The 25,759-nt window shown below is 43.4% G+C and overlaps 1 protein-coding gene across 1 annotated transcript in view; it reads right to left on the bottom strand.

Annotated features, from left to right (window-relative positions):
* Positions 1 to 25,759, bottom strand: part of LOC129637401 (liprin-alpha-1-like) — a 191,286-nt gene that overhangs the window by 4,246 nt on the left and 161,281 nt on the right. The gene's annotated exons all lie outside the window — the stretch shown is intronic.

Here is a 25,759-nt window from a genome sequence, read left to right as displayed (position 1 = left end):
AGTACACACTGAGAGCATATCACTGCTCGAAGTGCTAGATTCCTTTTCCTAAAACTCATGTGGGTTTTGGCCTTTTGTTTTCCATATCTTGTTTAAAAAATAAATTCATTCTCAGGATACTGTTTTCTGGTTGCTCAAGTGTCAGTTCAGTTCAGTTGCTAAGTCGTGTCTGACTCTTTGCGACCCCATGAATCGCAGCACACCAGGCCTCCCTGTCCATCACCAACTCATGCAGTTCACCCAAACCCAAGTCCATCGAGTTGGTGATGCCTTCCAGCCATCTCATCCTCTGTCGTCCCCTTCTCCTCCTGCCCCCAATCCCTCCCAGCATCAGAGTCTTTTCCAATGATTCAATTCTTCGCATGAGGTGGCCAAAGTACTGGAATTTCAGCTTTAGCATCATTCCTTCCAAAGAAATCCCAGGGCTGATCTCTGCTCCATCTTTAATTCATCAGAGAAGGCAATGGCAACCCACTCCAGTACTCTTGCCTGGAAAATCCCATGGGCGGAGGAGCCTGGTAGGCTGCCGTCGATGGGGTCGCACAGAGTTGGAAACGACTGAAGCGATTTAGCAGCAGCGTATTTAATTCATAGGGCGTAGATTCTTACAAATCTCAAGGTATCATTTTGCTACTTTATCTAGTTTTTAAAGTCAGTCTAGTCATCTACTGATTACAAAAGATAATCTAATCTTCCAGTGTGCTGAGTGATGGGGCTTAAAAAAAATACAGGAAAAACAAATAAAGTTCAAAACTAAAATGAATAGCAGGCATCAAACTCCAGTCCATCTTACAACTTATATATACTTTTAATACTAGAGACAGCAGAAGCAGAAGATCTTTTAAAACTAAAACGGGAAAGTTAAAAGATGGCCAGAAGTGAAGTGAAATGAAGTCTCTCAGTCGTGTCTGACTCTTTGTGACCCCATGGACTGTCGCCTACCAGGCCTCTCTGTCAATGGGATTTTCCAGGCAATAGTACTGGAGTGGGTTGCCATTTCTTTCTCCAGGAGATCTTCCCAACCCAAGGATTGAACCCAGGTCTCCCGTATTGTAGGCAGACGCTTTACCATCTGAGCCACCAGGGAAGTCCTAAAAGATGGCCAGAGTCTGGACTTAAAAAAAAAAAAAAATCAGGTTGAAATTCCAGCCTCGTTTCCCTGTTCCATTAAAATGTGTTCAGGAAATGCTCTAATATCAGGGATCAGAGCTCTGATGGAGCAAAGGTGTTTTAATTAACATGGTGTGGGCATATAGACTGTCTTACAAGGTAGTTTTTCTCAGCAAAGATAAAGATGAAAATTCCAGACTTACAAAATATAGGCGATCCATATTAAAGAGAGAGAGAGTTGTAAACAATCACTTTTACCATATGGTTCACAAGAAGGAAGAGGGTACTTATCTCCGTATAGAAAATCTAATGAAGGAAATGCCTGGATTCCTCAGCCCCCGGGAGACACTTGAGTATTTAGGAATTAATAAGGAACAGAGAATTTCTGACAGATCCAAAACAGCACACAGGAAGCCTCCTGTTAAATGCTTCCTGAAAACTAATTACCTTATTTTCCTGACAGTTTCAAAGCATTTGGGGAGAGGGGGGTAGAGGAGGAACCTCTTATTTCACTAAATAAAAGGCAACACTGTAAGAAGAACTGCATCTTAATTATCTTTTATTTTCAGCGACATCCTTGCAAGCCTGCCCACTTAAACTTTTACATCACTTTCTTATCTTATTACCTCTATGTTGTGGTTTGGTACTTCAAACAAACACTTTCTTTTTTCCTTCTTCTTATGGAGGAAGAAGATGGTATTGATTTGCTTAAAAGTACGGATTGGGGAAAAAAAAAAGGATGGAGGGAAATCATTATCTTGAGGAGTAAATGGTTCTTAATAACAGAACTACGGATTTATCCATCCCTTTGACTGTTAGCATGCCACTAAAGGCTAAAAGAAGGCTCAAGAGGGAGGTTAACATCCCCCTCGTCAAGTGTTTGTTTCCTTGCTCCTGCGGTATTGGCTTTGCCAAGTAACCCAATTCCCGTACATAAACGTTACAGGTCTCTCCAAACTACTTCTATAAAATAAGATATTGTTTGACCAATCTTACCGAGCAGTCATTTATTTCTATAGCTGCTGGTCTGCTCTGCTGCTCTGTCTGCCTACATTCAGAAGGGAACAAAAATTCAAAATTTCATTTATTCTGGGCCCAAAACCAGACCTTTTGTCCTTCCTAGATATTTTGCAATTTCGAGTTGACTCCTCTGCCTAAATTAGTGGCATATGTATGCTTTTGTTCTTTTAAGAAAGAAAGAAAAAACCACCCCTTATTCTCTTATTGAGGAAGGCAACTAACTCTGAAAAAAGCCTCTAGAAAGATGTTAAAATGTCTTGAAATGTTTAACAGAACCTTATTTCTGAGGCTATGGATGAACCTCCCCGAGGTACCCCAGGGCAAACACACGGAGCGTCCAAGGGGGCAGAGGGGAAAGCCTCGAGGAGGCATATGCAGACTTCGCAAAACTGACGGGAGAGAGGAGAGGGGACAACTTTCAGGACTAGAAACAGGAAGCAGTCCAGATGCTGCGATGCTGCCCGCACCCCCGCACCCAGCCCTCCGTGCATCGTCCCCCGGGCAAGCAGCCGCGTGCTCCACCCACAGCCCCCAGTGGCCCGGGAGCACCACACGCCCCTGCGGTGCCAACCGAGCCCCAGGGCTGGGCCGAGGGCAGCGTGCAGGGAGCGCGGGCCACACTCGAACCGGTTGCTCGGCGCAGATTCGGGACCGAGAGGGTTAATCCACTCCGTGCACACAGTCCGCCCAGCGCCAAACTCGGGCTCCCCCGTCGGCCCGCCACCCACCCCGAGAAAGCCCGGAGACACCCCTCCACAGCACAGCGCCCAAGGCTTTTGTTTTGTCGGAGACGAGAATAACGATCCTTGAGGAGGAGGTGCCACAGCTGCTCGTGGCTCTTCGGCACAGGCTTAGACCGAGGAGCGGGCAGCCGCCGCGGCACCTCCTCATTCCCCACTCCCAAGTCCTTTTCCCGCTGAGCAGGACGGGAAGGGGCCTGCACGACCCGGGGCTCACCTCACACATCGGGGCCGGGCTCCCGGGGGGCTGTGGCGCCGGCCGGGGGCAGCCGCAGTTCCCTCAGGTAAACAGAGCCAGCGAGGACCACCAGCGTGCGCCTCCGAGCGACCGAGAGCTTTCGCGATGGCCGCGGCACATGCGCACGCACGTACGGCGCAGGCGCGCTGCGCACGCTCGGCCGAGCGCTCCTAGTTTGAGCCCAGCTTCTGGATACCCGTCTGCAGGTTTCGTTACTCTTGACCTTGCGCCGAGGCTGATGCCCGGCCCTGTCCTGCTCCGGCCGAGTCGTCGCGTGCTCTGGAAGCTTTTCTTAAATGCCCTCAGTCCCCTTTGCAAAGCTCTCCCTCCCTTCCCTGCTGAGACAGTGCAGCGACTCTCATCACTCAAGCCTGGAACGCTATTATTGAGAGACCACCAAAACCTGTTTGAGAACCAGCGTGCCCCCTGGGAACCCGGGGATTGGAATTGATTAAGAGGCGGGTGCTGAGAGTGGTACTGGGTGCAGATAGAGGTAGTCAGCTTTCATATTGCAGAGCTCCAGGCTGAAGCAACAGAGCAGATACCCTCTTTACCAACACCCACTTTAGTGAGCAGGTGGGGCTTGAGGTTATTGGTGACATGCCCCATCTTCTGTTCTTTGAGAAATGTTTCTTCTCTCTTTTTCTTCGTAAGTGATTTTATTTTTTTCTACCTAAGCTATTTCAGAACTTAAAGATTCCTTAGAAATCATCTAAACCTAACCTCTCATTATTCAGACGTGGAAAAGAATGGTCCAGAAAGGTTAAAAAGACTTAGCCAAAGCCAGGCAGCGTTTTAAGGGCTGAGTCTGGATTCACTCATTCCAAGCCAAAGCTGTTACCTTGGCCTCTATCATTTTACCTACCTTCCTTTCTCTTCCTTTCCCTCCCTTTTCAACCTAGACTTCACAGGCATCATTTTGTTCTATGGTAGCACACAGGACTTAAAGAAATACTTTGATCTTGTAGCATAGTATGACTGTACTTAAGGTTCTTCAACTGTACACTTGGTTAAAATGGTGTATTTTAGTATGATCTTCTTTCTGAATCTTTGCCACCCCATGCTAGGAGACTGACCAAAAACAGCTCTATAATCTGTGGTTTGTCCAAACCCTTGGGACACATCTCTGTGGCCTCTTTAATTATAGGCAACTATTTTATACAAAGAAAAGTGGAAGTGTTAGTCCCTCAGTCGTGTCCGACTCTTTGTGAGTGATCCAATGGACTGTAGCCCACCAGGTTCCTCTATCCATGGACTTCTCCAGGCAAGAATACTGAAGTGGGTTGCCATTCCCTTCTCCAGGGGATCTTCCCGACCCAGGGATGGAACCCAGGTCTCCTGCATTGCAGCCAGATTCTTTACTGTTTGAGCCACCAGTGAAACAATCTGTTTTGAAGATGCTCCCTAAATGATAATAAATACTGAGCTTAGACAGTCATAAATATCGTTTAATGTCAGAAGATGAGCTATGCGAATTGCACCATAAAGGGGATCTGAAATGACATTTTCAATTTTGTTAATAAATACTAATGCAGTAATACTTTCTTAAAAAAAAATAACATTGATCCATAGGCTGATTCTTATCAAGTCATTGTGTCTTGTGGAGCCAACACTGCCTCTACTGAAGGTGAGTGAAGCAGCTAAGAGCATTTATGAAAAGCAGTATAGACCTGCTTCGGGTACTTCTAGATCCCTTGTACCTTCAGATCCTCTAGAGATGTGCTGCTCTCGCATTTTTATGCAATTTACACATGGTCTTGTGAAAACTGTCAGGCATAGAACATATCTTGGCTCCTAGTGGGAGGTGGAAATGATGTAGAAATTATCGTTGAATGTATCAACATGATCACATCTCAGAAATAGACCACTGAGTGAAAGAAGCCAACTACAAAGTATGTAAATTATGATAGCTCTTTAAAACAGTCACACTGTTTACAAGGCCAAACATGTATATATAATAAGCAAAAAAAGTGGACAAGTAGACAGCACACTAAATTTTATGACAGTGGATGCCTCTAGGCAGGCAGGGTGGGAAATGAGATCTGGGCAGCATGTAAAACAGGCTTCAACTCTTAATCACACACATGAAGCAAAATGTTAACAGTTTTAAAAATCTCTGCAGGGAGAAAAGGGTGTTTCTTAGGCAAGTCTGTAGACTTTTCTTTATGGTTGAAATGTTTCCTTTAAAAATAATGTTGAGGGGCTTCCCTGGTGCTCCAGTAACTAAGATTCCACCCTCCCAATGCAGAGGACCTAGGTTTAATCCCTGGTCTGGGAACTAGTGAAAGACAGGGAAGCCTGGAGTGCTGCAGTTGATGGGGTTTCAGAGTCACACACGACTTAGCGACTGAAGAACAACTGGGAACTAGATTCCACAAACTGCAACTAAAGATCCAAGATCTTGTGTGCTGCAACTAAGATCCAGTGCAGCCAAATAAATATTTTTAAAAGGAATTAAAAAAAAAATTAAATGAAAGTAATGTTAAATTTTCAAGGACATTGAGCCAATGTGCTCACCGTGAACACAATGTGAATGGTGGTGTTCACTGGGGGATCAGCAGTCACACTGATGAAGGGCTGAACAAGGAGAGGTCCAGAGGATGCTAGTTGAGAGGATCAATGAAAGGGACCTTATTTTCAGGGATAAAAATATTCAGATCTAACAGGGATAAAGTGTCGGGCTCTCTTTAATCCCATCTTTCTTTCATTCAATGTTATAACCACCAATAGAAAGTCTTTAGGGCTTCCCTGGTAGCTCAGGAACTTCACCGAGACCCAACACTCTCCCAGGGAGTTGTTAAAACTGGTCTCTTTCTGGATGAACCCATTTTGAAACCATCCATGTTAACCGGTAATACATGGTAATTTAGTATTGCATCTACTTACCTCCCCCAGGCCTCCACCCCTGCAAAAGTCTTTGTTTATTCATTTTACGTACAACCTGATCATAAAACATACAACCATACTTAAAACCACTGGGATGGAATTCAGACAACATAAGTTTCAATTTGGCCACTTACTGATCCTTTGTCAACTCTAAAGAAAGCAGCAACCTCTATGAGCTTTACTTTTCATTTTCTTTTTAAACGGGAGATATACGAATGCTGCCTATTTCAAAACAATGAAACAATATAAACATAGGGTTTACATTTATTTACCTTGGAAGGGAGTACATTTTTATGTATTTTAGAGAATGTGAGAAAATGAGAAAAGTCTTCTTTTTTGAATTTGGTTAGCTGCTGCCCATAAGAACTGTTTTACACTTCCCAGATGTCCCTTCTGAAATGTTGTTTTTCTCCAGCATTACTTTATAGTTCTATACCAGTAGTTATTTCTACATTGTACTTTCAAATCCTCCTCATTAGATTTCTTTTTTTTTATTCTTGCATTCTCACTCTGCCTCTCATTACATGGTAGATGCTTCATAAATTTCATTAATGAAATTAGACCAGATTGAAAAATTCCCCAAATTTGGAGTTATCCTTATTAAGGCATGCCATCTGCTGGTTCCCTGGTGTATCTGTTAGTCGGCCTGAATTCCTTAATCCAATCAAGTACAATTCATGTGGAAGCATTGCTGAGTTTGTGTGTTGGGCAATTTTCCCACGTTCTTTCACTTCCTGTGTGCAGGTGCTATTCTTTCACTGAACCTCTCCAGAATTGTTTTTCCTGCAACCTTCTTTTACCTGTTGGCCATTCTAAAAACCCGGAGAAACGGAGTTTACGTTTCAGAACCCCGGAGTGACCAGAACGGTATAACTGGGCATGCTCAGTAGGTTGGCCTGATTTGGAACATACTTACAGCTTGAATGGGGGCATTTAATGCTGTTTGTTTCAGGATTGGCTGCATATTCGTCCTGGCACTCTATTGAGAGATGGCAGCCTTTCCCACCCTCTGGGCCCTCCCACTTTTCCATTTTGTCCCCGTGCCCAAATTTGGAGCCAGCCCTCCAGGATCTCCCAGCCAATCAAGAGACCACACATTGTTGCCTAAGAGACCCCGGAAGCCAGGGAAAAGATTTATAGGTAGTGATTGGCCTACTGGAAGGGGTGGGGGCTAGACGGAGTCACAGAAACAGGAGCTATGGCAACACCAGCGCTAGACGCTTGAGGAGAAAGAAAGACTTGAAGAGAAAGCCCTAAAGAGGTGAGAGCAGTGATCGCTGCATGAAAAAGATGGAGACTCTTTTGAGAGCTCTTCTCTCAGGTCCTCCTGGGCTTCTCAAGAGCCTTGGCAGTGACCCCGGGAATTACATTTTGCTCTGTATTAGCAGTTAAATGACCAGGTGCATCATATATATGAAATTAACAACCAACAAATAATTACTTCTGTGCTTATCAAAGCACTAGGTCTTTGCATTGTCTTATAGTTTCTCTTTGTTTCCACCTAGTTGAATATAAGATGAATTCATATTTAAATCTAGATCAGATCAGATCAGATCAGTCGCGCAGTCGTGTGCGACTCTTTGCGACCCCAAGAATCGCAGCACGCCAGGCCTCCCTGTCCATCACCAACTCCCGGAGTTCACTGAGACTCACGTCCATCGAGTCAGTGATGCCATCCAGCCATCTCATCCTCTGTCGTCCCCTTCTGCTCTTGCCCCCAATCCCTCCCAGCATCAGAGTCTTTTCCAATGAGTCAACTCTTCGCATGAGGTGGCCAAAGTACTGGAGTTTCAACTTTAGCATCATTCCTTCCAAAGAAATCCCAGGGCTGATCTCCTTCAGAATGGACTGGTTGGATCTCCTTGCAGTCCAAGGGACTCTCAAGAGTCTTCTCCAACACCACAGTTCAAAAGCATCCATTCTTCGGTGCTCAGCCTTCTTCACAGTCCAACTCTCACATCCGAACCCTATTTCCTGATCATTTCCTGGCAATCTCTATTTCCTTCTCTGATGATACTGCAGCGTACAATGGGTGAGCTGTGTGTTAGTGGAGAAACTCAACCGTGTTCTGCTCTGTAAACGCCAAATAAAAACCCGATTATCCTGAGTCTAACCCCAATGCTCGGTTCCTAATGTTGAGTTGTACCTTCTTTGCCACTAGCTTTAATCCTTAAACCACCTCACCTCCACTATTGTGTTCATTCATTCCGCTGATTGAGACAAGGTTTTATTGAGCACCTACTGTGTACTACTGAGTTTAGGATTCAGGTGAGCACATTCAGAAAACCACATTAGCAGAGAAGCACCAGTTTTGTACCACATTCTCTGATCTGAAGTTCAGTGTGTCTGTACAGATAGTGCATGAAGGGAGAGGAAGGAGGATGAACCAAAAAGGTAAATTCATGGTGCACCTAGATCAGCATGCTAAGGATTCTGTAGCCATTACTGAGTCTCTGAAGGTTTTTGAGCTGACAAATGACGAACAGACCTTTAAAAAAATACTTCCCTGAATAGAGTAGTGGTTAGCCAAAGTTGGGGAGGAGGGAAGTGTGGAGATATTGATCAAAGGGTACAAACCTTCAGTTATAAAAGGAATAAGTTCTAGAGACCTTATGTACAGCATGGTGACTATGTGGTGATGGTGGTGGTAGTTTAGTCGCTAAGTTGTGTCCCACTCTTGCAACCCCATGGACTGTAGCCCACCAGGTTCCTCTGTCCATGGGATTCTCCAGGCAAGAACACTGGAGTGGGTTGCCATTTACTTCTTCAGGGGATCTTCCTGCCCAGGGATCATGGTGACTATAGATAATAGTAATATATTATATACTTGAAATTTGCTAGAAGAGTAGATCTCAAGGGTAATCACACACACAGAAGCACACACATGCACACACACGCACACGTGCACACACACACAGTAACTATGGGAGGTGATGGATATGTTACATAGTTTGGTTGTGGTAAGCATTCCACAATGTGTACATACACTAAAACATCACCTTAAATATATACATTTTTTTTTGTTAAAAAAAACCCTCTTGTAGTAGACTGTAATCTCCATTATAGGCAAGACTTGTCTTTATACCTGTAATACAGACCTAATAAGTCTTTAGTGAAGTTGTGCAATGGTGACAGTGTGAAGAATGGCTTTGAAGATGGGATTGGAGGTGTGTTACCACTGGAACTTGACCAGAGGACCTAGCCTTGCCTTTAAGCATGACACTAGAAGCACACACTGGGGGTAAGGGCCAGAAGCCCTTTTTCTTCCCCTTTATCCAAAGAAAAATTAAAGGGGAACATGCAAGGACAGCCATTAAGGGGGAAAGAGGTCATGAAAAAACAACAGCCAGGTTTGTATGTAGAAGGAGGGAAGGCAACTTGCTTTGTCTTGTAATTTTTTGGTATGTTGTATGAAAGCGTCTGAGTGTTCTATACCGTGAACCAGTGTGGACATGCAGATATGCACACTGCCCATCTTCTAGAGTGGACAGAGGAAAAAAACTGTAAAAGGATAATGACAAAAACCAGGGCAGGATACCTCCATTTGCCTGCTTCAGGAAGACTATTACCAAGAGGGCTCTTTTGCTCAGCCAGGCCCATCTCCTGAAAACCAAACTTTACTCAAATTGATTTGAAAAAATAGCCTAATTCAAATGATTTCTAGCTCTGAAGAACCAGGAAGGAAAAAAAAAAAAAAAACAAAAAACAAAAAACAGCAAAACCTTAGGGAGGACCTGGAAAAACTACTTTGTCTTAATCAGAAATCGTGCTTAGAATCAGTCAGATTGTTTTCTACTCAAACTGGGAAAAGAGAGTTTCTGAGCTTACAACAGAAGGTTTTAACCTGGTATAAGCAAAATGTAATGTTAATATGCGGAGAAGGCAATGGCACCCCACTCCAGTACTTTGCCTGGAAAATCCCATGGATGGAGGAGCTTGGTAGGCTTCAGTCCATGGGGCCACTAAGAGTCGGACACGACTGAGTGACTTCCCTTTCACTTTTCACTTTCATGCATTGGAGAAGGAAATGGCAGCCCACTCCAGTGTTCTTGCCTGGAGAATCCCAGGGACGGGGGAGCCTGGTGGCTGCCGTCTGTAGGATCACACAGAGTTGGACACGACTGAAGTGACTTAGCAGCAGCAGCAGCAATGTTAATATGAATTTTTCTAGGGAGAAGATTCATAGTTTTCATCGTATCCTCAAAGAGTTTTATAGGCCTGAAAAAAATAAAATAAAAGATGGAAAACAATTGGTTTAAGGAATTCCCTGGCAGTCCAGAGGTTAGGACTCTGTATGTTCATTGCCGAGGACCAGGGTCAATCCCTGGTTGGGGACTAAGATTTTGCAAGCCGAGTGGCTTAGCCTAAACAGATAAATAAAAATTGTTGTGTACACACAACTTCAATCAATTTAAATAGAAGAAACATCAACCATGAATAAATAGCAATAAAAAAGGAAATATGTGATTTTTAACTGAGCAGATCTAGACTCAGTGACCATGCTTTATATATTTGCCTGCTCATGTGTATTTTTATAGCAGCCAATTAATAATACTGTAATGAAATCATTTCTTACATCTTTGCAACTTAGCTGTTAGGAGCTAAGAATGTGAGGGCTCATCTGAACCTCCTTTATTTCCCCTTATTCCAGTGGAGTGGTATTAGCAGGCAACTGCAGGAAGACATTATCTATGGTTTAAAACCCTGAGGCTTTAAAACTATTGGCTTTCTCTTCAGCTCTAATTTAAACCTGAGAGGGAATATTACATGTCAAGTGAGAGTCACAAAATTTCAGATCTAGCATTTGGGGGAATCCTCTGTAAGTCCAAAACTAACGGTTAATTTAAAAAATATATATTTGTTTTTATTTATTTGGCTGTGCCAGGTCTTCGTTGTGGCATGTGGATCAAAATATTGTCTGGGTGAATTCCCTGGTGGTCCAGGGGACCTGGGTTCTATCCCTGGTCAGGGAACTACATCCCACATGCCCTAACAAAGACCTGGCTCAGCCAGATAAATAAATAAAAAGAAATCTTTTTTTAAATTGTCTTATATTTGTTGCTATACTTTTTGGAGCCCTGGGTCAGGCAGGCAAATCCTGTGCAGGCTCCAACTCAGCACCACTGCTTTGGATCTGAAACATACCTTCAGAGAGGAAGAAGGCACAAACAAACAGAAACACTGAAGCTATATACTGAAAAATGCCATCCATCTGCTTTAAATATTTTTTACCTTAAAATATTTTGTTGTGCCCCCTTCAAGGAGAGGCTTTGAAGAACTCTGGAAATAACAGGAAGTTCTAAGAAAGTCTGTGGTGATGCTATTTTTTTTTTTTAAACTTTTTATTTTGTGTTGGAGTATAACCAATTAACAGTGTTGTGGTAGTTTCACATGAACCATGAAGGGTCTCACCCATACATATACATGTATCCATTCTCCCCCAGCCAGGCTGCCATTGAGCACAGTTCCTTGTGCTATATCATGGGTCCCTGTTGGTTATCCATTTTAAGTATAGCAGTGTGTACCTGCCCAAGTCAATCCTAAAGGAGATCAGTTCTGAATATTCATTGGAAGGACTGATGCTGAAGCTGAAGCTCCAATTCTTTGGCCACTTGATGCGAAGAGCCCACGCATTAGAAAAGACCCTGATGCTGGGAAAGATTGAAGGCAGGAGGAGAAGGGGATGCCAGAGGACGAGATGGTTGGATGGCATAACTGACTCAATGGACATGAGTTTGAGTAACCTCCGGGAGATGGGAAAGGACAGGGAAGCCTGGCATGCTGCAGTCCATGGAGTTAGTCGGACATGACTGAGTGACTACTTGCAAAACGTTTCAAAGCTAGTAAGTTTTAGAGCCAGGATCCAAACTGTGTAATGTAAAAAGTTTTGGTTGCAAACAACAGAAATAGATTCTAGCTAATGTGTGTGTGCTGTGTGCTTAGTCGCTCAGTTGTTTCCAACTCTTTGTCACCCGCCAGGCTCCTCCGTCCATGGGGATTCTCCAGCCAAGAATGCTGGAGTGGGTTGCCCTGCCCTCCTCCAAGGACTCTTCCCAACCCAGGGATCGAATTCAGGTCTCCCGCACTGCAGGCAGATTCCTTACCATCTGAGCCACCAGGGATGCCCCTACAAGAAGGGTCTTCTAGCTAATGTAGGTGAAATTTATTGAAGGCTATCAGGTGGCTCACAAAATGGATAAGAAAGGACATGCATGCACGCTAAGTTGCTTCAGTCGTGTCTGATTCTTTGTGACCCTGTGGACCATAGCCCACCAGGGTCCTCTGTCCCAGGGATTCTCCAGGCAAGAATACTGGAGTGGGCTGCCATGGCCTCCTCCAGGGGATCTTCCTGGCCCAGGGATCAAACCTGCATCTCTTCTGTCTCCAGAATTGGCAGGCAGATTCTTTACCACTAGCACCACCAAGGAAGCCCCTCCAAGAAGAGTCTAAGAACAGCTTAACAGTCTACTCAGAGCATCTATGGTACTTTGAATGATCACCTTGGCTGTAAAGCAAGGATAAGCCAGCATCAGTTACCTGGCCTAGCTTAGTCTTATGACTGGGCAAGGGGAGGCCGCCTCGATTAACCAACCCAGCAGACCCTAAACACTGAGGGAAAAGTAATCCCTCGTGGAAATTAGAGTGCTTTAATCCAATGAAGACATACATAGGGACTTCCCTGGCTGTCCAATGGTTAGAATTGGATCATAAAGAAGGTTGAGCGTTGAAGAATCGATGCCTTTTAATTGTGGTACTGGAGAAGACCTTTGAGACTCCCTTGGACAGCAAGGAGATCAAATGAGTCCATCCTAAAGGAAATCAACCCTGAATATTCATTGGGAGGACTGATGCTGCAGCTGAAGCTCCAAAACTTTGGCCACCTGATGCAAAGAGCCGACTCCTTGGAAAAGACCCCGATGCTGGCAAAGATTGAAGGCAGGAGGAGAAGGGAGGCAAAAGAGGATGAGATGGTTGGATGGCATCACGAACTCAATGGACATGAGTCTGAGCAAACTTGGAGATAGTGAAGGACAGGGAAGCCTGGTGTACTTCAGTCCATGGAGTTGCAAAGAGCTGGGCACAACTTAGTGACTGAACAACAGCAGTCATGGTTAAGACTCAACATTTCCGATACAAGGGATGTGAGTTCATCTCCGGTGGGAGAACTGAGGTCCCACATGCCGTGAGGCCACAAAAATGAAGGCAGACATATATAGTACTGGGTGTACTGTATATTTTCCCCAGTGTATTTTTCTCAATAAACCCAAATCTGTCCATATATAAATTCTTGGCCTTGTCCATTGTACTATTCTACTTCTTAAACATGGTAGCAAGCTAGAGCCCTTGTTAGCTAGATGTCAGAAAGTTAACAGAGGAAGAAGGAGGTCACAAGGGACAAAATGGAGTAGATCAGATTGCACAGTGATTTTATAAATACTTCTTTCTGACCAATATGGTATGTTCTTAGCTAAGAGTGATTCTGATTTTTCCCGCTTGGTCCAATGAAAATCAAACAGAGTTAAACAGACCTGGGTCTGATTCTCTGTTTCACCACCTACTGTCTGTATAACTCTGGGCAAAGCAAAGTGAGCCTCATTTTCTTCATCTGTAAAATAAGCTAAAACCCACCACCTTACCATATTGTTATGGGTTTAATTGAGCAAACCTGTTAAGTGCCTGACATATAAAATACTCCCAGTAAATGTCACTCTCCCCCTAGTCCCTGTCCCAGTGTACTGAAAAAGATTATATGGTATTAGTTTTTTTAGTATTCTGAAGATTGTATGATTCATTTCTTCTGAAGACAGTTTTTCTTACAGAAGAATATCCAGTTATTTCATGATGGCATTTGCACCTCCAAAAAACACAAATGGTCCCAAAATGCAGACAAAGATGAGTACCTGGACACCCCTAAACCATCAGCTTTTGAATGACCGGGTGAGTAATAAGAACTATTGTATTAGTTGAAATCATACTTTGAAGGGAAAAAAAGCATTAAAATTTTGGTAATCAAAACATGAACAGGAATTGCTTAGGATTGTATAGTGGATAAAAAAAAACAAAAACAAAAAACAAAATGAAGGATTTCTTCAAAAATTTTAATTGAACAAAACTGAAATACATTTAGAACAAAAATAAAGAAAACTTTAATTGAGCCCCAGTTACCTGGCCAGAGTTGGCAAGAGATACAAAGTTCCTGCTTAGAAAGAAAGATCTTAGGGACTTCCCTGGTGGTCCAGTGGCTAAGACTCTTTGCTCCCAGGGCTGGGGCCCAGGTTCTATCACTGGCCAGGAAATTCAGTCCCACATACTGCAACTAAAGACCTTGTGTGCTGCAACTAAGACCCAGCACAGCCAAATAAATTAATAAACATTTTTTAAAGATTTAGGAGATGAGAAGGAAGAGTGTCTACCAGCTCCCCTTCACCTCCATATCCAACTGGTTTTCAGGTTCTGTGAGTCTTCCTCCGAGGTCTCTTCATCCAGACCCCTTTTCTCCTTTGACTTGTGCACATCCAGCTCCACGTTCTCAGTTCACACACTCACCCCCCTTTGCCTGGCACATTGCAGTAACCCCTCAGCTGGTTTCACTGTCTCTAATCCATCCTCTATTCTGGTCCCAGAATGATCTTTCTAAAATACCAAACTAATCCTATGAAGCAAGAGATAACAGACTGTTCCAAAGAATAAATTCCACCCTACCCACCATGCATAGCACTGAGGACCCCTTCATGTGTGTTAGTCACCGAGTCATGTCCGACTCTTGGAGACCCCATGGACTATAGCTGGCCAGGCTCCTCTGTCTGTGGGATTCTCCAGGCAAGAATACTGGAGTAGGTTGCCATGACCTCCTCCAAGGGATCTTCATGACCCACGGATCGAACCCAGTGTCCTTTATATCACCTGCATTAGCAAGTGAGTTTTCTTTTTTTAATTTATTTGGTTGCAATTTTGTTGAAGCATGTGAACCCTTAGTTGAAGCATGTGGGATCTAGTTCCCTGACCAGAAATCAAACCCAGGCCCCCTGCATTGGGAGCATGGAGTCTTAGCCCCTGGACCACCAGGGAAGTCCCAGCAGGTGAGTTCTTTAACACTGGCTCCACCTGGGAAGCCTGAAGAGCTTTTGTCAGATTTTATGAGAATTTCTAGGGAATTCCCTGGTGGCCCAGTGGCTCAGTCTGTGCTCCCAATGCAGGGGGCTGGGTTCCATCTGCGTTCAGGAAACTAGATCCCACATGCCGCAAGAGTTTGCATGCTGCAGCTAAAGAACCCACATGGCACAACTAAGACCCAGTGCAGTCAAATAAATACAAATGTTTTAAAATTTCATGATTATTTCTAGATGAGCAATGATAAGAGAAATAACAATTTCTATTAGAAATAATATTTATTTTGTTGTTCAGAACTCCCATTTTATCACCCCCCCCCCACCATTTTTAGTTTGGTTTAGTTAGGTTCTAGTTTGGAGTAAAACTATTTTCAAAAATCTTAGCCTGCCATATGTAAAATAGATAGGCAATGGGAATTTGCTGCATGGCTCAGGAAACTCACACAGGGGAACTGTATCAACCTAGAGGGGTGGGGTGGGGAGAGAGAGGGGCTGCCAAGTCACTTCAGTCGTGTCCGACTCTGCGACCCCATAGACGGCAGCCCAACAGGCTCCCCCATCCCTGGGATTCTCCAGGCAAGAACACTGGAGTGGGTTGCCATTTCCTTCTCCAATGCATGAAAGTGAAAAGTGAAATTGAAGTCGCTCAGTCATGTTCGACTCTTCGCGACCCCATGGACTGCAGCCTACCAGGCTCCTCCGTCCATGGGATTCTCCAGGCAAGAGTACTGGAGTGGGGTGCCATCGCCTTCTCCGAGAGAGAGGGGAGGGAGGTTCAAAAGGGAGGGGATATATGCATACCTATGGCTAATTCATGTTGAAGTTTGATAGAAAACAACAAAATTCTGTCAAGCAAAATCCTTCAATAAAAAAATAATTAAAATTAAAAAACTGTCAAATCAATATGTTGTATACCTGAAACTAACACTATATTGTATGTCAATTATAATTCAATAAAAATTAAATATAATACAAATTAAAAAAATCTTGGCCCGTGTATATACCCATATGTATGTGAATGAATGTATCAGTACTTAAGACACACACATGGAATTTGCATATGTATACAGCAAACTGATAATAGTGTGTGCACAAGTGCTCAGTCTTGTCTGACTCTTTGCAACTCCACAGACTGTAGGCCTCCAGGCTCCTCTGTCCGTGGAATTTTCCAGGCAAGAATATTAGAGTGGGTCGCCATGCCCTCCTCCAGGGAATCTTCCCATCCCAGGGATTAAACCCACGTCTCTTTATGTCTCCTGCATCGGCAGGTGGGTTCTTTACCGGTTGAGCCACCAGAGAAGCCCAACTATCAATAGAGGTTTCCCCTAAAAAGTTGGACAACATGGAAGAGTGGGAGGGAAGTCTGTTGGAAGAGAGAGTTTTTGTTTTTTTACCGTATACAGTGCAATGATTTTTAACAATTTAAAAAACAAATATAAGTAAAAGCGAGCAAAGAACAGTAATGCTGAGAATTAAAAAACAAGGGTTCCAGATCAGCTATACTAAATAATCTCCTGCTTGACTTCAGCGAGTCTCTTATGCCTCTGATCTTTACTACCTGCCTTTGGAAATTGAGTGGCTTGGATCAGATGACCTCATAGGCCCCTTCCAGGTCTAACATTCTGACACTGTGAAAGTGGTTAAAAATAGATACCTAAGTTTACAGCTGGGCAGACCGTGTCCATACAATAACTTCAAGGGCTTTTCTACACTTCTACAACAGGGCATTTGCCAGTGATCAGCGTAATTTTGAGGTCCTCTTTTTCTGTTTTGGCCACACTGCACAGCATATGGGATTTTAGTTTGCTGGCCAGGGATAGAACCCAGGCACCCTGCATTGCACTTGTGGAGTCTTAAACATTGTACCACTAGGGAAGTCCCTGGTTTTTGTTTTAATTTTGCCTTTTTTCTATTCTATAGTGAAACGAAAAATATGAAACTGTTTCAGTCTAAAATAAACCTCATAGGAGTTTAACTTCACAAGAGGCTTTAAGCAGAGGGATTGAATTCAAATGTAGATGCCAAAATTATAGCATCCTCATATTACAAGATAATTCAGACCTTGTGAAAACGTTGAGAGGAGGAATGTTTTATAAGTATGTATTTCTTTGCTGTCTAGTGTAGGTTTTTTTTTTTTCCATCTAGTGTTTTAATTGAAAGTGATCAACATTTCTTTTTTTTTTTTTAATATGGTTCACACATGTAGTACAGTACACATGTAGTTATAAAGGGTGTTCTGAGCAAAAGCACCTAACCACCATCCATTGGTCATAATTTGGGAGCCCCAAAATGTCTGATGCCTCCATGGGAATGATGTCATATGCTGAAATATGCAACCACAGTGTCAACAGACTAAAATAACAACCATGGGATTTTGACTTAACAGCAGGCTCTGAATAAACTGTGATGTGAGTAAACTGTGATGTAAACCAACTGCAACATTCTTCAAGGAAAGACGATTCTCTCTAATGTTTTCCACTTGAAGTGATACTGTTTCCGGGCTCTTTTTTTTATTTTAATTGAAGTATGGCTGATTTACAATGTTGTGTTAGTTTCAAGTGTACAGCAAAGGGATTCAATTATACATATCTATTCTTTTTCAGATTCTTTCCCTTATGGGTGATTACACAATATTGAGTAGTGTATGTACTATAAGTAGGTCCTTGTTGGTTATTTATTTTATATATAACAGTTTGTATATGTTAATCCCAAACTCCCAATTTATCCTTCCAACCCTCTTCCAGCTTTTTAAGATCAAAAATCTGATTGCAAAGCCTTGGAATGAAGACTTGCTCCCAACCAGAGACTATAAGATTCTGAGTCTGCCTGAGGGCCTGACAGTTAAATAATTTGTTCCAAATTATACTTCTTGTCAAGGGTAGAGTCAGAACCAGATCTGAGTTTGTCTAGTGTTTCTCTTTCTGCCCATCATGCCTATCAGTTCCTACCTGACTCTAATCGCCTTTTGATGAAGAACTGGATTTGCTTGGACTCTGCTTAGACTTGGTCATTGGCCCTCTAAAGACCCTATCTCCTACCCTCTTTATTTGATTTTATTATCAATGACTGACTTTATTTATTATTTATTTATTTAAATATTTATTTTATTTATTTGTTTGACTGCACTGGGTCTTCATGATGGCATGCAGGATCTCTAGATGCGGCGTGTGGAATCTTTTTAGTTGCAGCAAGTGGAATCTAGTTCCCTGACCAGAGATGGAACTCGGGCCCCTACATAGGGAGTTTGGAGTCTTAGCCACTAGACCACCAGGGAAGTCCCCCTGCCACCTTCTTGCTGACTCTCCACACCCCTTCAAGTCAGTGCCCCTTTCTTTCTGATGCCTTCTGTTGTCATTGGACACCATGATGGTCCTCCCAACCTCCTTTTGAAAGGAGGTTGTCATCCTGGGACCTAATTGTTTTTTTTTTCCCACTGTCAGGTCAAATCATGGGCAGCAATTCATTGAGAACGTAGGGCTTGAGGTCAGAATAGGGAAGATCAAGGTTGGGGGTCAGAATAGAAAGACCATGGTTCTAGCAGGGTTTCCTAGGTGTTAGTGATAAAGAATCTGCCTGTCAATGCAGGACATGCAAGAGATGTGGGTTTGATCCCTGGGTCAGGGAGATTCCCCTAGAGTGGGAAATGGCAACCCAGTCCAGTATTCTTGCCTGGAAAATCCCATGGACAGAGGAGCCTGGCAGGCTACAGTCCATGGGGTCTCCAAGACTTGGACATGACTAAGCACAAGAGATGGGAATACCAGACCACCTGATCTGCCTCTTGAGAAATTTGTATGAAGGCCAGGAAGCAACAGTTAGAACTGGACATGGAACAACAGACTGGTTCCAAATAGGAAAAGGAGTTCGTCAAGGCTGTATATTGTCACCCTGTTTGTTTAACTTCTGTGCAGAGTACATCATGAGAAATGCTGGACTGGAAGAAACACAAGCTGCAATCAAGATTGCCAGGAGAAATATCAATAACCTCAGATACGCAGATAACACCACCCTTATGGCAGAAAGTGAAGAGGAACTAAAAAGCCTCTTGATGAAAGTGAAAAGGAGAGTGAAAAAGTTGGCTTAAAGCTCAGCATTCAGAAAATGAAGATCATGGCATCCGGTCCCATCACTTCATGGGAAATAGATGGGGAAACAGTGGAAACAGTATCAGACTTTATTTTTCTGGGCTCCAAAATCACTGCAGATGATGACTGCAACCATGAATTTAAAAGACGCTTACTCCTTGGAAGGAAAGTTATGACCAACCTAGATGGCATATTCAAAAGCAGAGACATTACTTTGCCAACAAAGGTTTGTCTAGTCAAGGCTATGGTTTTTCCTGTGGTAATGTATGGATGTGAGAGTTGGACTGTGAAAAAGGCTGAGCGCCGAAGAATTGATGCTTTTGAACTGTGGTGTTGGAGAAGGCTCTTGAGAGTCCCTTGGACTACAAGGAGATCCAACCAGCCCATTCTGAAGGAGATCAGCCCTGGGATTTCTTTGGAGGGAATGATGCTAAAGCTGAAACTCCAGTACTTTGGCCACCTCATGCGAAGAATTGACTCATTGGAAAGGACTCTGATGCTGGGAGGAATTGGGGGCAAGAGGAGAAGGGGATGACAGAGGATGAGATGGCTGGATGGCATCACTGACTTGATGGATGTGAGTCTCAGTGAACTCTGGGAGTTGGTGATGGAGAGGGAGGCCTGGCGTGCTGTGATTCATGGGGTCGCAAAGAGTCAGACACAACTGGGTGAATGATCTGATCTGATCTGAAGCACACTTGCACCACATGGCTTTTTAGTGAGGAACCAAGTATATTATTCAGCTGAACATACAGTCTGGAACCAATGATTTTTCTTTAAAATCTATAAAGGTAACCCTTTGGGCCTCTGCTTATCCTCTCTAAAACAGAAAAAGTGAACCAAAAGATCCTAAGATTCCTTTTAGCCCTAAAATTCTATGACATCTGAATTTCTTATTGTTGTTCAGTCAGCAGGTGTTTTGTTGAGAGCTTCCCCTGGAACCTGTGGATCATATAAGGGAAAGTAGGTGTAATCTACCTGGGAAGAGAAAATGAACAGAATCATCTGGTGGGCAATAGCGAATCCTAGAAAGGCCAGGTGGAGCATGGGCTGCAAGTGGAGGAGGAGTTGAGAAGAGTGAGACCAGTGGGTGCCAGAAAATTGCTGGTGCCCGAGACTTAGGAGGGGAATTAGATGCTTGATAGGACTTTGTTAGACACAAGAGTAGGGTTCAGGAAATGTGTGAATCCTGATTTTTCTCTCTTTTTTGTTGTTATTCTTTATTTTTTCTTGGCTGCACTGAGTCTTCATTGGTGCACGAGGGCTTTCTCTAGTTGCAGCGAGTGGAGGCTACTCTCTAGCTGCAGTACGTGGACTCTAGGCCGTGCAGGATCAATAGTTGTGGATCACTGGCTTAGCTGCGCCGAGGCATGTGGAATCTCCCCGACCAGGAATGGAACCTGTATGCCCTGCATTGGCAGGCAGATTCTTAACCCCTGGACCACCGCGAAAGCCCTGAATCCTGATTTTTCAGTCTTCTGAAAAATTCTATAGGTTTTAAAATTTTATTTTATAGGCTCTCTTCTATTTTCCTTTTCTTTTTTTTTTTTTTTTTTTTTTATTTTTTTATTTTTTTTTTTTTTTTTGCTTTCTTTTTTTTTTTTTTTTTTTTTTTTAATTTTATTTTATTTTTAAACTTTACATAAGCTTCTGCACATCAAAGGAAACTATTAGCAAGGTGAAAAGACAGCCTTCAGAATGGGAGAAGATAATAGCAAATGAAGCAACTGACAAACAACTAATCTCGAGAATATACAAGCAACTCCTACAGCTCAACTCCAGAAAAATAAATGACCCAATCAAAAAATGGGCCAAAGAACTAAATAGACATTTCTCCAAAGAAGACATAAAGATGGCTAACAAACACATGAAAAGATGCTCAACATCACTCATTATCAGAGAAATGCAAATCAAAACCACTATGAGGTACCATTTCACGCCAGTCAGAATGGCTGCAATCCAAAAGTCTACAAGTAATAAATGCTGGAGAGGGTGTGGAGAAAAGGGAACCCTCTTACACTGTTGGTGGGAATGCAAACTAGTGCAGCCACTATGGAGAACAGTGTGGAGATTCCTTAAAAAGCTGGAAATAGACATGCCTTATGATCCAGCAATCCCACTGCTGGGCATACACACTGAGAAAACCAGAAGGGAAAGAGACACGAGTACCCCAATGTTCATCGCAGCACTGTTTATTTTCCTTTTCTTTGTTTGCTTGTTTTGACCACTTCATTGGCCTGTGGGACCTTAATTGCCCAACCAGGGATTGAACCTTTGCTTTCTGCAGCAGAAACACAGAGTCTTAACCACTGGACCACCCGGGAAATCCCCTCTACTATCTCTATTATCTAGAAATTCTGAGATCATCTGTCACTGTTATTTGAGGGTCCTAGTAGCCCAAGGGGCAGTTAATTAGGAGGGAGGAGAAAATGGTATTCTTGTTCTTTTTCTCTAAAGTATAAAAAGTGTCTACCTGTGATATATGATATTCCCTGGTTAGTAGCAAAGATGGCATTTTACGGCCTTGAGGTTGTTGTTGAATCAATTATTTCAGTCTCCATTTTGCCTGCCCTTTGAAAGAAGAATTTGAGAGTCTAAAAAAAGAAAGGAAAACAGATCTGTTGGAAGCATGAAACCAGCTCCTCATCCTCCTCCACAAAAGCGAAGAAATAGCCCTGAGCTAGTTTCTAAGTAGGAATAGTGCAAGAGAATTTAGAAAGTGCCAGGAGGAAGGGAAAACATGGAGCCCGATTTTGAAAGCCCACAGAGCACAGGGTGGGCGCCAGAGAGACAGTCACACCTGTTACCTGCTGTCTCTTGCTTCCTGGCTCCAGCTTGCCGTCCTCTGCCAAACCTTCTTGCTCGAGTTGTCCCTTCCTCACCCATTCAGATAGATACACATGTGACTGAAGCTCAGGAAAACACCTCTCCACTAATACGTAAATACACTCACATGGTAGCGATACATCCAAAGGATATTCATTTGTCACAAGCATATTCATTCCTTCCAGCAAGCTTGAGCACCTGTAATATGCCACATACAGCACTCTGCAGTGGAGAAGTCAAGGTGAATAAGACATAGTTTCTGTCCTCAATGGTATATAACAACAAACCTATACACTGAGCTATAAGCCCAGAGGTGCACATATGCAAACATATATGTAACGTACACCCACTGGTATGTGAACTCATGAAATAAAAAAAAAACAGAGCTACTCACTCATAAATTTCACAAGTTCTAATACTAGTCATGCTGAAATATTTGGAGGGAGATTGAACTGCAAGGAGATCAAACCAGTCAATCCTAAAGGAAGTCAGTCCTGATCGTTCATTGGAAGGACTGATGCTGACGCTGAAACTCCGTACTTGGGCCACCGGATGTGAAGAGCCGACTCATTAGAAAAGACTGATGCTGGGAAAGATTAAAGGCAGGAGGAGAAGGGGACGACAGAGGACCAGAGGGTAGGAAAACATCACTGACCCAATGGAGGTGAGTGTGAGCCAGCTCCAGCAGATGGCGAAGGACAGGGAAGTCTGGCATGCTGCAGCCCATGGAGTTGCAGAGTCAGACATGACTGAGTGACTGAACTACAATAAAATGCAATGTGCTTGAATTACCCTGAAGCCATCCCTCCCTGCCTGTTCCCCCTGTCCGTGGAAAAATTCTCTTCTATGAAACTGGTCCCTAGTGCCAAAAAGTTTGGGGACCACTGTTTATAACATTAGCTACCATGAGTTCAAAGAGTCATACACTCTTTCAGGAATTTTATACATATTTTCATTTCTTTAATCTTCCCAGTAACTCTAAATTTTGATATAATTATTCAATGTGTAAAGGAAGGAATTAAGAGATTCTTAGTGAGACTCTGAATGGCCTCACTCCCAAAGCCCCCATGCATCCTTAATGCTGTATTTTCTCTTATCATGTTGCTGAGCTGATTCACTATTGTGAGGCATTTGGGGTTATTTCTGATTTACTGTAGTGATAATTATATCCCATAAACATTTCTTCCCTCATCATCCTGGGTCCCCACATAGCTCAGTTTCTACAGAGTAGCTCGTAGCACTGCCCAAAGTAATTTTAAAGATGAATACCAATTTTCATGTTGTCTCTCAAAGAAAAATCACAGGGGATCCAATTCAGAACTCATAACACTACTTACCAGATCCCCTTTCTTCACTCCCCAGTTCTCTCACACTGTATAACTGCTGGAAGGGCAGTTACAGTCTGAACCGCCACAAACTGCCTACACGCCAAAACCCTGCAGCTCTCCTATGTCCATATGCCCCCCACTGGCTCCTTGTTTTAGAGATCACCGCAGCATCGTGGGCTGGTCCTTCCCCCAGCCCTCACCACTCTGGTCTGGCTTCTCTATCATTCTAATAACCCATCCCCAAAGGAAAGAAGTCTCATATTACGTTAGTTAGAAATATGGACTGTGCAGAAACAGGCGGAGAGGAAATCTGGGAACATTCATACATGAATACATTTTATTCACTTATTTGTAAATTAAGGTTTCTGATGTTTTTTTTTTCTTTTTATTTCATTTGAGAGTCCCCCCTCCCCCTTGAATGATAGTGTCCAAAGTGAGATTGATGAGCGCTGAAAAGATCTTGTAACAGTGAATAGTTTTTGTTTTATTTAAAAATCTTTGGTTTGGCTGCACTGGGTCTTTGTTGCAACACAGGCTTTCTCTAGTTGTGGCATGTGGGCTCTTAGTTCCCTGAGCAGGTTATCAACCCTAGTCCCTTGCATTGGAAGGCAGATTCTTTTTATTTATTTGTTTATGGCTGAGCTGCGTCTTCGTTGCTGTGTGCGGGCTTTCCCTAGTTGTCGTGAGCATGGGACCACTCCTCCCTACTTGAAGGACGCAGTCTTCCTACTGCAGTGGCTTCTCTGGTTGCAGAGCACAGGCTCTAGGGTGCTTGGGCTTCAGGGGCTGTGGCATGTGGGCTCAGTAGTTGTGGCTCTCAGGCTTACTTGCCTTGCAGCAGGTGGAATCATCCCAGACCAGGGATGGAACCCATGTCCACTGCACTGGCAGATTCTTAACCACTGGACTTCCAAGGAAGTCCCACAGTGAATGGTTTTAATCGAGAAGTACTCCAACTAATTAAAAAAAAGTAGATCCTATGATTACAAAGAAGTTGACTTGTCATAAGGCTTAAAATACATTTTTACTTTATATGCCTTTTTTTTTTTTTTTTTTTTTTAAAGGGCCTCCCTGGCGGCTCAGATGGTAAAAGCGTCTGCCTGTAATGTGGGAAACCCAGGTTCGATTCCTGGGTCGGGAAGATCCCCTGGAGAAGGAAATGGCAATCCACCCCAGCACTCTTGCCTGGAAAATCCCATGGACAGAGAAGCCTGATAGGCTACAGTCCATGGGGTCGCAAAGAGTTGGAAATGCCTTTACTTGCACTTTCATGCCTTTTTAGGTGGTCAATGTATTTTATGATTAAAACTAAAGTATTATAAAATTCTGATTACTTTATACTAACTAGCAAATATCTATTGGTGAAATGCAATAGTGTATAAAATACAAGTAGCCCCAAACTTTCCTGTTTTCTCTCCTCTAATGGACTAAAGAAGAAAACCAGAGGTTTAGACTCTGATAACAGCTCCTTCCGCTGCTAGCTGTTCCCATAAGAACCTTTCTTTTGATTTTGGCCAGCTCTCACACTCTCATCTTTGATTAGTCACTAATCTTGGGACTGGTTTGGGGTCATCACTGGGGAAAATTGTGAAGTAACCCAAGCGTTTGTTTGGTATGCCCCAGATTGCTTTGGCATGTACTTCCTGTCTCTGGCACTCTTTTTTTTTTCCAGGTCCTCCTATCAACTTTTCCTTTCCAATCATATCAATCATTTACATATTAGTAGGACTTTAACTCGGAGAAGGCAATGGCACCCCACTCCAGTACTCTTGCCTGGAAAATCCCATGGGCTGAGGAGCCTGGTAAGCTGCAGTGCATGGGGTCGCTAAGAGTCAGACACAACTGAGCGACTTCACTTTCTTTTTTCACCTTCATGCATTGGAGAAGGAAATGGCAACCCACTCCAGTGTTCTTGCCTGGAGAATCCAAGGGACGGGGGAGCCTGGTGGGCAGCCGTCTATGGGGTCACACAGAGTCGGACACGACTGAAGCGACTTAGCAGCAGCAGCAGCAGGACTTTAACTGGAGCTTCCCAGGTGGTGCTAGTGGTAAAGAATCCACCTGCCAATGCAGGAGACCCAAAAGACACAAGTTCGATCCCTGGGTTGGGAAGAGCCCTTGGAATAGGAAATGGCACCTCATCCCAGTATTCTTGCCTGGAAAATTCCATGGACAGAGGAGCCTAGCGGGTTCAGCAAAGAGTCAGACAAGAGTGAGTGACTGAGAACACACACACACACAGGACTTTAACCCTATATACTCCCCCTTCTCAGAGATATTTGCTTGTATTGCCTTATCTCTAATTGTGAATGCAAAGGTTTGTTTCTGGTCCTGGAGTTTTAATCACTAATGAGCTGATGTAAACTATGGGGGAAGACTGACTGCCCGGGTGTCTTCTCTTAAGGTTGTACAGACA

This window comes from Bubalus kerabau, chromosome 23 (assembly GCF_029407905.1).
Source record: "Bubalus kerabau isolate K-KA32 ecotype Philippines breed swamp buffalo chromosome 23, PCC_UOA_SB_1v2, whole genome shotgun sequence".
NCBI lineage: Eukaryota > Metazoa > Chordata > Mammalia > Artiodactyla > Bovidae > Bubalus > Bubalus kerabau.
This window is presented reverse-complemented; position numbering and strand designations above follow the sequence as displayed.